This window comes from Cyphomyrmex costatus, unplaced genomic scaffold, assembly GCF_001594065.2.
Source record: "Cyphomyrmex costatus isolate MS0001 unplaced genomic scaffold, Ccosl1.0 scaffold60, whole genome shotgun sequence".
Lineage (NCBI taxonomy): Eukaryota > Metazoa > Arthropoda > Insecta > Hymenoptera > Formicidae > Cyphomyrmex > Cyphomyrmex costatus.
Window position 1 is genome coordinate 408,806 of NW_017280156.1, and position 9,132 is coordinate 417,937.

General features: G+C 33.7%; 1 protein-coding gene across 1 annotated transcript in view; it reads left to right on the top strand.

Annotated features, from left to right (window-relative positions):
- LOC108779562 (uncharacterized) overlaps nt 1–9,132 on the top strand; it is a 43,763-nt gene continuing 34,631 nt past the window's right edge. Inside the window, exon 1 of the mRNA XM_018546991.1 lies at nt 1–60. The gene's annotated coding sequence lies outside the window, so the exon portion shown is untranslated. The remainder of the gene's footprint in view (nt 61–9,132) is intronic.

Sequence of the window (9,132 nt, forward strand, 5' to 3'; positions counted from 1 at the left end):
AGAGAAGAGTCCTGTAAACCTTCGATGTTTCTTCTCTCGGAGGTCCACAATTCCTACAAGGTAAGTAGATAGAAAAACCGAGAAAAAAACGTATCGTATAATTGACACATTGTTTGATAGATTTTTAGATAACAAGAGATTTAATGAGCAATTAATAGCGACTTCTTTTAAATGAGATCTTTTTAGCTAACGGTTTATTCTGATAATATTTGATGCCAGTGCTTCACTTCGTTTGTGAGCGCGGCCCGCACTGAGCACGCGACCATGTTATTCTAAAGATATCCTGTATCTTTATTATTTAAAATTTGATTATTCAGTGTAAGTTAATTACTGGAAACCATGTAAATTCAAAGCGCTTCAAATTTATATTGAATTTATATTGCATTCTTAAATTATGTATTTTGACCACAGTTTTATTTAATATTATTATAGATGCACACACATAAATTGAAATATATTTAAAAATGACAATATTTTACAAGAAATATGTATTGAAGTCATTCAATGTTCTCTTCGAAATCATGCAATTTTTATATACGTATATTTAAAATATTTTCTTAAAAATTACTGTTTTTCAAAAACATTAGAGTTATTTTCTCTCAAATTATCTCTATTTTTGCTTTAAATACCTTTATTCGATATATTATACATGTGAAATCGTATACGAGACAGTTATTGATGATAATTGTTAAGCTAAAACACAAATTGGTATAATAACAGAATAATCAAATTATTGGATAAAAGCCGAAATTATCATCTTCATTAAGAACAGTGGAATTCACGGCGACAGTCAGATATAGCTGTCTCTTTCAGAACACCGATCTCATTTCCCATGAGGAAAGAGCGCGAAACTTTCATATCGACGGTAACATCGTTGGCACGCACGCCAATAAACCGAGAATCAACGATGTTCTCTTAGCTCCTGATTGGAGCGTCGGTCGCAATCACGTAGTAGAAGGCAACGTGTTTAAAGTTCTCACTCACTGTACGTGCCTGCTCACACGCATTGAATGAAGGTATTTATAGCATTTGTGGTCGTATATTCTGATTGCAATTCGTTCCTGAGCACAATAAATTAATATTTTAGAGAGGAAAAATTTAGCAGTAGGATATGCCGAGGCAAATTGGATCGTAGAGTGAGTCGGATTAATGTAAATTTTGAGGAGATCGATATTTATTATTGATCTTTACTTTTTTTATTTCTCAAAAATAGCTTCTTTAAAACAAATAAATAATGAAACTAATGACAAATATCGATTAACTGTCTCAAAATATATATTGATCCAATTCTCCCCGTGATCCGATTCGCCTCGGTCTACACCCTACATGTATAGTGAACGGAGAGTAAAAAGGAAGAAATCTTTGCTTGGAGGAGAGTGAATGTATAAGAGTAGTTTGCTGAAGTTACCACATTATATTGATCAGTTACATTTGACATTATCACGTGCCAAATGCTGGCTCCTTCGCACACTATTATATCCAACCGTGATTAACGGTCGGCTCTGAATAATTACTGATGTAACAATCAGAATTAGAGCGGCTCTCTAATTAAAATTGTAGTCATACGATATTAAACATCTCCTGCGCGCGTATTAAATTATGAAATTTAATACGGGTAAAAGAATTATGTTCTCTTCGTTTGTGTGTAGAGATAGGAAAAAGAGAGTAATCACCAGTTTAATGTCGTTATTGCATTGGAATTGTGATTACAACTCTGTACGGTATCAAACATTGCCGTCTGTTGCTATAGATAGAGCATACATATTATCGATAGTAAAGGAGTGCATGACAGTCAAAGAGAGCGCACATTACTCAACTATAGGTACCCTTTTAAGGACGTGCGTCAGCTGTGGAGGGACACTCGAATCAACTCAACGACCTGAATGCGAGCGACAAAAAGCGACCTCGTAATTAATCACGCTGATTCCTCGCATAAGGGATGTTCGCGGCAATTTTTCTTCTCCAACCGTCGTACATTGTCCGGTCGGTCCGGGCAAAGTTTTGGCACCCGTTCGCGTTTTCATTTGAAGTTTGTTAAGGCTTGATTCCGAAGCTTGAGAGCACACCTCGGAAATTTCATTCGCGAACAATTTCAATTCAGTCAGGGATTCCATCGCGAGCCCTCCGGATAGCATTGGGAGAAGGGTTCGGCTTCATCCGATAACACGCTCGTATAAATTAATTCCTCACGAGATGAAAGGTTTTCGTGAGTTGCGGAATTATACGGCATTTCGAGCCTCGATTTACCACAGCCTCGGAACTTTGCCGTTTGCCGAACTCGTGGCGAGCAAGTTCGTTCGAATGAACATTTCGCTTACTACCAATGTGCAATACGTTAACCCTTTCGTAATTTGCATTATATTTTAACCAGGTGCTTTTATGAGAAAGAAAATAATATATAAAAGAATATATATATGTATATTTAAATAAATGATAAATTTACTTGTTTAGCGATATCACTATATACATATATAGGTATATACATATATGTATATAATAAATAAGTCATTAAAAATTTTTATTTAAGAAAATGATAATCAGATACATAAATACACACACATATATTTATATATATTTTACATATAATATATTTTTATTCACAATTGTGCACTATGCCAAAAAATTAAGAGATCACCTATTCTCTAAAAATAGACAATTTTCAAGATAATAATTTTATCAAAAAAGATTACAATGAAATTATTAAAAAGATTTAAAAGCTTAAAACTTCTGTTTTTCAGACTAGTAATTTGAATAACGATTTGACTGATTTTTTAATGAGCTAAATAAATATAAACGGAAATACAATATTTTCAGTATTTTTTTGCACTAATAATGTACGTTTTTTGTGTAATTTTTTAATTAGGAGAAGAGAGAAAATAAAGTAGTAGAAAAAAAGCGCAACGCGTACAATGAAAAAGTGTCTAGTAACAAAAGCAAGTATGTGTCATCTTAGAGGATCCAATTTTTTTCCGTGAATCGGGATAAAAATATATCGTATACCTTATGACATTTTATAATTTCTTTTGAAGTTTAACAAAAAGATTGATATTGTTTCTCTACTTTAATAAAAAATATAGCGCTTGACATTTTCAACGTATTGAAGGATTATCTTATTAAATAATTATTGAATAATTATTATCTTATTAAATAGTTATTGAATTTATCGAATACACGATATCGGAACAATTTTTCTGTATTTCCACAGAGACAGAAAGAACAAAAAATATGTCTCTAAACTTATTTAATTATTGAATCATATTTATTAACGTACTGTTATAGTAAAATATTTATAATACTTCTCATATAATTTGAATAATTTCTGGCAATATATTCGCCATAGGGAGAGATCTCAACACACAGAGTTGCTGCAGCAAGAATTTAAATAAACGCCCAGGAGACGCACACCCGTCGGTACTCCAAGGGGTTAAGTCTCTTCGACTTTCGTATTAAATCTTGCGCGGTAGGCGAACATACATACATCAAAAATGAACGTGAATAAATTTCACAACCTGAGGGATCTGCCTTTCCACTTGAAACATACCCTTTGCGAATTTTTACTGAACTTGAAAAATAGTAGTTTTAGTTCCTGTGATTTTTGACAACAATACAATTCATAGACTTACCTATTATTGATGATATACAGTCGTGATGGAATAGCAATTTTATATGAAAAAGTAGACATTTGAGAATAAAATTTTATGTATATTAGGTTTCGATTTTAATAATCAATTTTGAAATAAAAAAATTAATATTTGTCATATTAAAACTTATATAACTTACATAAATATATTATATAAATTTCTTAACGCTATTGAAATACCTATTTAAAAATTTTCTGTTTATATATTCCTAAAATAATACAAAACTTTTCGTATTCTGTTTTTAGAATAAAAAATTGTAATATTTGTATTTTGCTACAAGTTACTTTTCAAATTAAAATTATTTTCACACATATGTATATATATATTTAAACAAAAAATAATAAAAATTTTACGCTACGTCACAATTCAATATTTTAATTTTTTCATGCAAATAATTTCTTTTTCACAGTCGCATAACATTCTGGAAAAGATTCTGCCGCCATCATCGTACCTATCGAAGATTTCTTCGCTCCACTCACTCATATACTTCGCGAACATCGCAAATGTCATAAAGCGGTTCGATGGAATCGCGAGGGAGAAGACGATGCGGAAAAGAATCGGACGGATGCATCGGAAAAAAGAGAACCGCATTCTGAAATTTATTCCTGTTTCCGACGTTCCTGTGCCATTTTCATCGTCCGCGCTCCATTCTAAAAGTCTCGAAAGGCTTTTACCGGAGTGTCGACTGAAATTTCGCGGGACGCGGGTTCGATTTAAGTGCCAGACACGCGAATACGACGACATATCTTTACGAAATAGATATGTGCGTGTATGTTGCATGTCGGAGTGATTTGCATGTGAGCAGGAAAGTTTTCTTCTCCTACGTTTTACAATTGAGAAGAAGGATGTTAGAAAAGGGCCAATTTGTGCTTAAAAAATGTAAAAGAAATAATATTTTTTGTAGATTTTGACCTTCAGGTTTTTTCACGATAAAATTCTACAAAAATCGTTCCTTTTACTTTATCTTTTTGGAGTAGAAATTAGGCCCTTTATAACATTCCTTTTTTGGAGATCGAATATATTTTATTAGCAATGTTTTTATTCGATTCAGATGTTACATTCAGATGATATCTCTTTCAGTTTCGAAACAATTTGTTCTGTATTTGTGAATCAACGTTTCTTCACTGGTTTTATCGGGATTTATTGAACACTATATATATGTATATTCTCTACAACTTCCTGAAAGCTCGCAGTATAAGTTGGATATTTTTCATTTTCCACGCTTGATATCTGAACGATACGTCTAGCCAGTGACGTTGTCGTATCAACTCCCGTCGTTGTTTTAATTCAAAACCACCAGCGGCAGATATCCCTTAAAGGTTCATCAGTTATGCATGGAAATAACGGCGGTAAAAAATTGATAATCCAAATTCTTCGTAAATTGAATTCCGTCATAGCTGGTGTATTCGCCCAACCTCGACGCGATCGTGACATCACACATCCACACGTGACGATTCCGTGATCCTCGCGAGGTAACGGTATGCAACGTGCGGTAATGTATGCACGTCCCGTATTGGAATCGACATCGATTTATTTCGACTTCTGTTTAATTGATGCAGTTCAGATCCAATATGCGGTAGATTTAATTGCGCGTGTCGTTCGCTCCCGCGTGAATAATTTCCTCGGCTTCACAGAATTCCGCATGGCGTATCTCGCACTCTTAAATCTTTATCTCCAGGAATTAGCCACTATTTAACTGAGAGAATTACGTTTATTGCTTTTTATGCCTTTCTCCTTTCCTCTCTCGCTTTTAAATCCCCTGAAATCCCCAGAAAATTTACAGGGACAGTAGGCTCGACGTTATTACAGAGAAATGTTTAATTTTAGGAATTATAAGCACGACGAATTAAACCTCCGGAAAGACTTTGAACTTGGGATTTTAAGAGAGATTGTATAAATACAACAGTAATTGCAATAATTATTGTTGCACATCTTCAAATTGTTCCATGAATTCTTCGAATTGTTCCATGAATTCATTAAAAGTGATATAAACGTTGGTGTTCTCACAACTTGATTTGACATACGTGCTAAAGCAACTCTCAGGCAAGCTCTCTAATTAGGCAGGCTCTTTAATCAGTACTTGATTAACTTCCACAGTAGAGTACATAAAGTAAAATGACAGGCACGAAGACGTGGGGAGTGAATATTCGCGAATGGAAACGAGCTCGTAAACTCTGCAGCTGTCCCGTTTATTCTGCAGAGTAGAACAAGAGTTTCGTCATGTAGCGTGTAAAATAATGAAAAATGCAAAGTACGTAATTTGTCGTAATTGAAACATTCCATACTGGAAATGCATTGTTTTTTAAACTGATAGCCTCTCAAATTAATTGATTTCTAACGAATTATTCATTATAAAATTTTTTTTCAATCAAAACTACAATTCACATATTCTTTACATCTATTCTCCAATTTTTTTTTATGAATATGACACAATTATTACGTAATTCTTTGCAATATTAAAGCGCGCGAAGATTGCTCTTACTTTGATGCTCTTTGTACGTCTTCTTTTGCCCACGCTTAGCTATCAAACAGCGAATCTCTTTTGCATCGGAATATTGAAATCATCTTGCACATAATTCAGTCGATACGACTCATTATTAACTCTTGTACAAGAGAGTACGCTTTTCTATTACTATCTCATACCAAAGAACGAGGCGCTTTTGTATTTGATTCTTTTAGCCACGTGGCGAAATAAAGATCACTGTAATTACTCAAAATGCGCATACAGAAGAAATAAGGTGGAATCTAAAGAAGTTTTCCACATTTTTACATTATGCAACACATGCCACGTATATAAAATTTTAGGTTTACTCTTAAAATTCTTTCATTCTTTCTTATATATTGCGCAGAAGGCTCTTCCTCGATATCTCTCTGCTATCTTCTGGAAATTTTCCTGAATTGATAACGCATCTTCAAGAGAGGAAATTTTGCGAAAAGTATAAGGATTATGGCTTTTACATGATAATATGACGGTATGCTAGTAGCCGTAAGAGAAGCCAGAGAGCGACGGCATTGAAATCGTGCTGCGCAAGACGATTTGGAGCGGCTACTATTCTGAATGAAGAGCGTATTTTTCTGGAACGTAAAAGCCTCCATCAACTCATTATACTACCACAGATTTTTCGCTAAGTGAGAAAATTTACCGTTTACTTTTTTCTTTCTAATCACATTTTTCCGTGTTTTCCTTGCCGATCAACTAAATCCCTTAAACCCGTGTCAGACTATGGGTTGACAATTACGATTGACGGTTGCCCTGTTCTATTTCAGCCAATTACGTTCAGACAGATTCGTTGCATCGTGATTGGCTGAAATAGAAACCGAGCGATCGTAGTCGGTAATTTATTCCAAACAACACGGTTTAAAATACATTTGAAATCGTGTAAGAAGCGTAAATTTAAAGTTTGATACGTTTTTTAGACTGTTTAATAAACGTTACAAAAACATTTGTAAGACGACTTGTAACGTTTATTAAGCGTGTTTTTTTTCTCATTTAAAATACACTGTTCAGTATGAAACACTTTAATGTTTTTTAATAAACATACGAGTACATATTTAAGGTTAATAATGTCTATTTAATGTTTTTATTATATAACATAAAAACGTTTTGGCTAAACGTTTTATAAACATTACTATTTGCTTGGTATAATTTGATATGGACTTTATAGTCTCTCATTATGAAAGGAGAACGAAGAACTAATTCTTTCTAAAATGTTAATATTGTTCTAAACATATCTTTGAATAAAAATATCGCAATTTCGTAACGTTGAAAAATTTTATTATAATTCTTAATATTTTCTCCATGTTTTATTTCAATTTTTTAAGATGGCGTCTATATTTTTCTCTCAAAAGTTCTGTACGATTGCCAAATCGACTACCAAATGCTGAATTCAACGGGTTACCATTTCCTTGAAATAATCTTTGCATCCTTCGTAATCTTTTTGAGCAGATACATAAAAATTTAAACTCTTATGAATGGTCGAATGGTCTAAATGGGATACTTGAGATCTACAGAGCGCTCTTTGAAATTTTGTCTTTTATCTGTTCTATGTTCGCATCTCTGGTAATTTCTTCACACTCGATCGAGTCTTTTCCTTTACCGATCACTGTTTATAGATATCGAGATGAAACGATCGATTTATTATTTCATATTAGAAAAACTTTTAACGTGTTATTTATTTATATTTTTAGAATTAATATTTACGTAGCAGTTTCTTGTAATCACACGATTTATTTTGATTCGTAGTTTAGGTAATCATACAAACGTCCCTCTATGAATTTGTCGAATAATCAAAATTATACACAGTTTCTCCTGGGATTTCCTCTACTGTCTTATCTGATTTTGCGTTAGCATAATATTACTCTCACGCCTCTGATCGAATATCTTGGTAAGGAATTCTTTATTCGCGCTTTATTCGCCTTCAGCCGAGCGCGATTGCGACGAATACCAATTTTGACGAGTGGCCTTTGACCCCGTTTTCACGGCTGAGTGGCCCACTTTCTTTTCCTTCGTCGCTTTTGTTTACATCTACGATGCGATCTCGGAGCACGGCGAATCTCGGCCGATCGTAAACGCGTCCCCAGAGAGAAACGAAAGAAAATAAACCACACGGGAAAAGCGAAATAAAGTGCACGCCGTGGAAGCATGATTTTGGAATTCACTCGTTGAACCGTGAATTTCCACATCGCGGAGACTTAGCGGCACGATGGATGAACGGCTAGGCGTTACAAGACCCATGATGCGTCCGTCGGTTATTCTATTGATGGATGAATCTTCAAAGAACAAAATAAAATTCAGAATTACTTGCATCTCCAATTCATTTATTTTAAAATGCAGATGTTGATGTCTCGATCTTCCTGGATTTATTTTGTATCTACGCGTGTTCTTCTATCCTGTGTGCTTACGTGCTTGGATCACTAAGGAAGGTGTAGAAAGGAGAAGCTGCACGCGGATTTGCATGACACATGGAAATCATGAATATGCAATGACATCAAGATAAAAAGAAAGAAAGTAAGATAGATAGATAAATAAATATCGCCATTTATTGAACGCTCTATACAGGATAAAAATCTTTTCAATGCGCGTTATGACAAGATATACATACATTATAGATTACATCACGCTTGGTAAAATGTTTTCTTGTAGCAATCAAAATTTGGTTAAATATATACCGAATAAAAATTTTTGATTAAAGTTACCGAACAAAACTGTAGTTTTATGCAAATTAAATTGTTTTAATGATATAAATCAATATTTTTTGCCATTTATAAAACAGAAAAATTATTTTGCAAGGGCAACTGGATTTTTTGTTATATGAACAAAATATTTGATTGCTGCTAAAAAAATGTCTCCACTACATAGTTTCGCTGAAGGTACTAACTTTTTTCCTAGTGCAGTTCACAAATTAATTGTTGTTCATAATGTGATTTGTATAATAATTAGAGAGAGAGAGAGAGAGAGAGAGAGAGAGAGAGAGAGAGAGAGAGAGAGAGA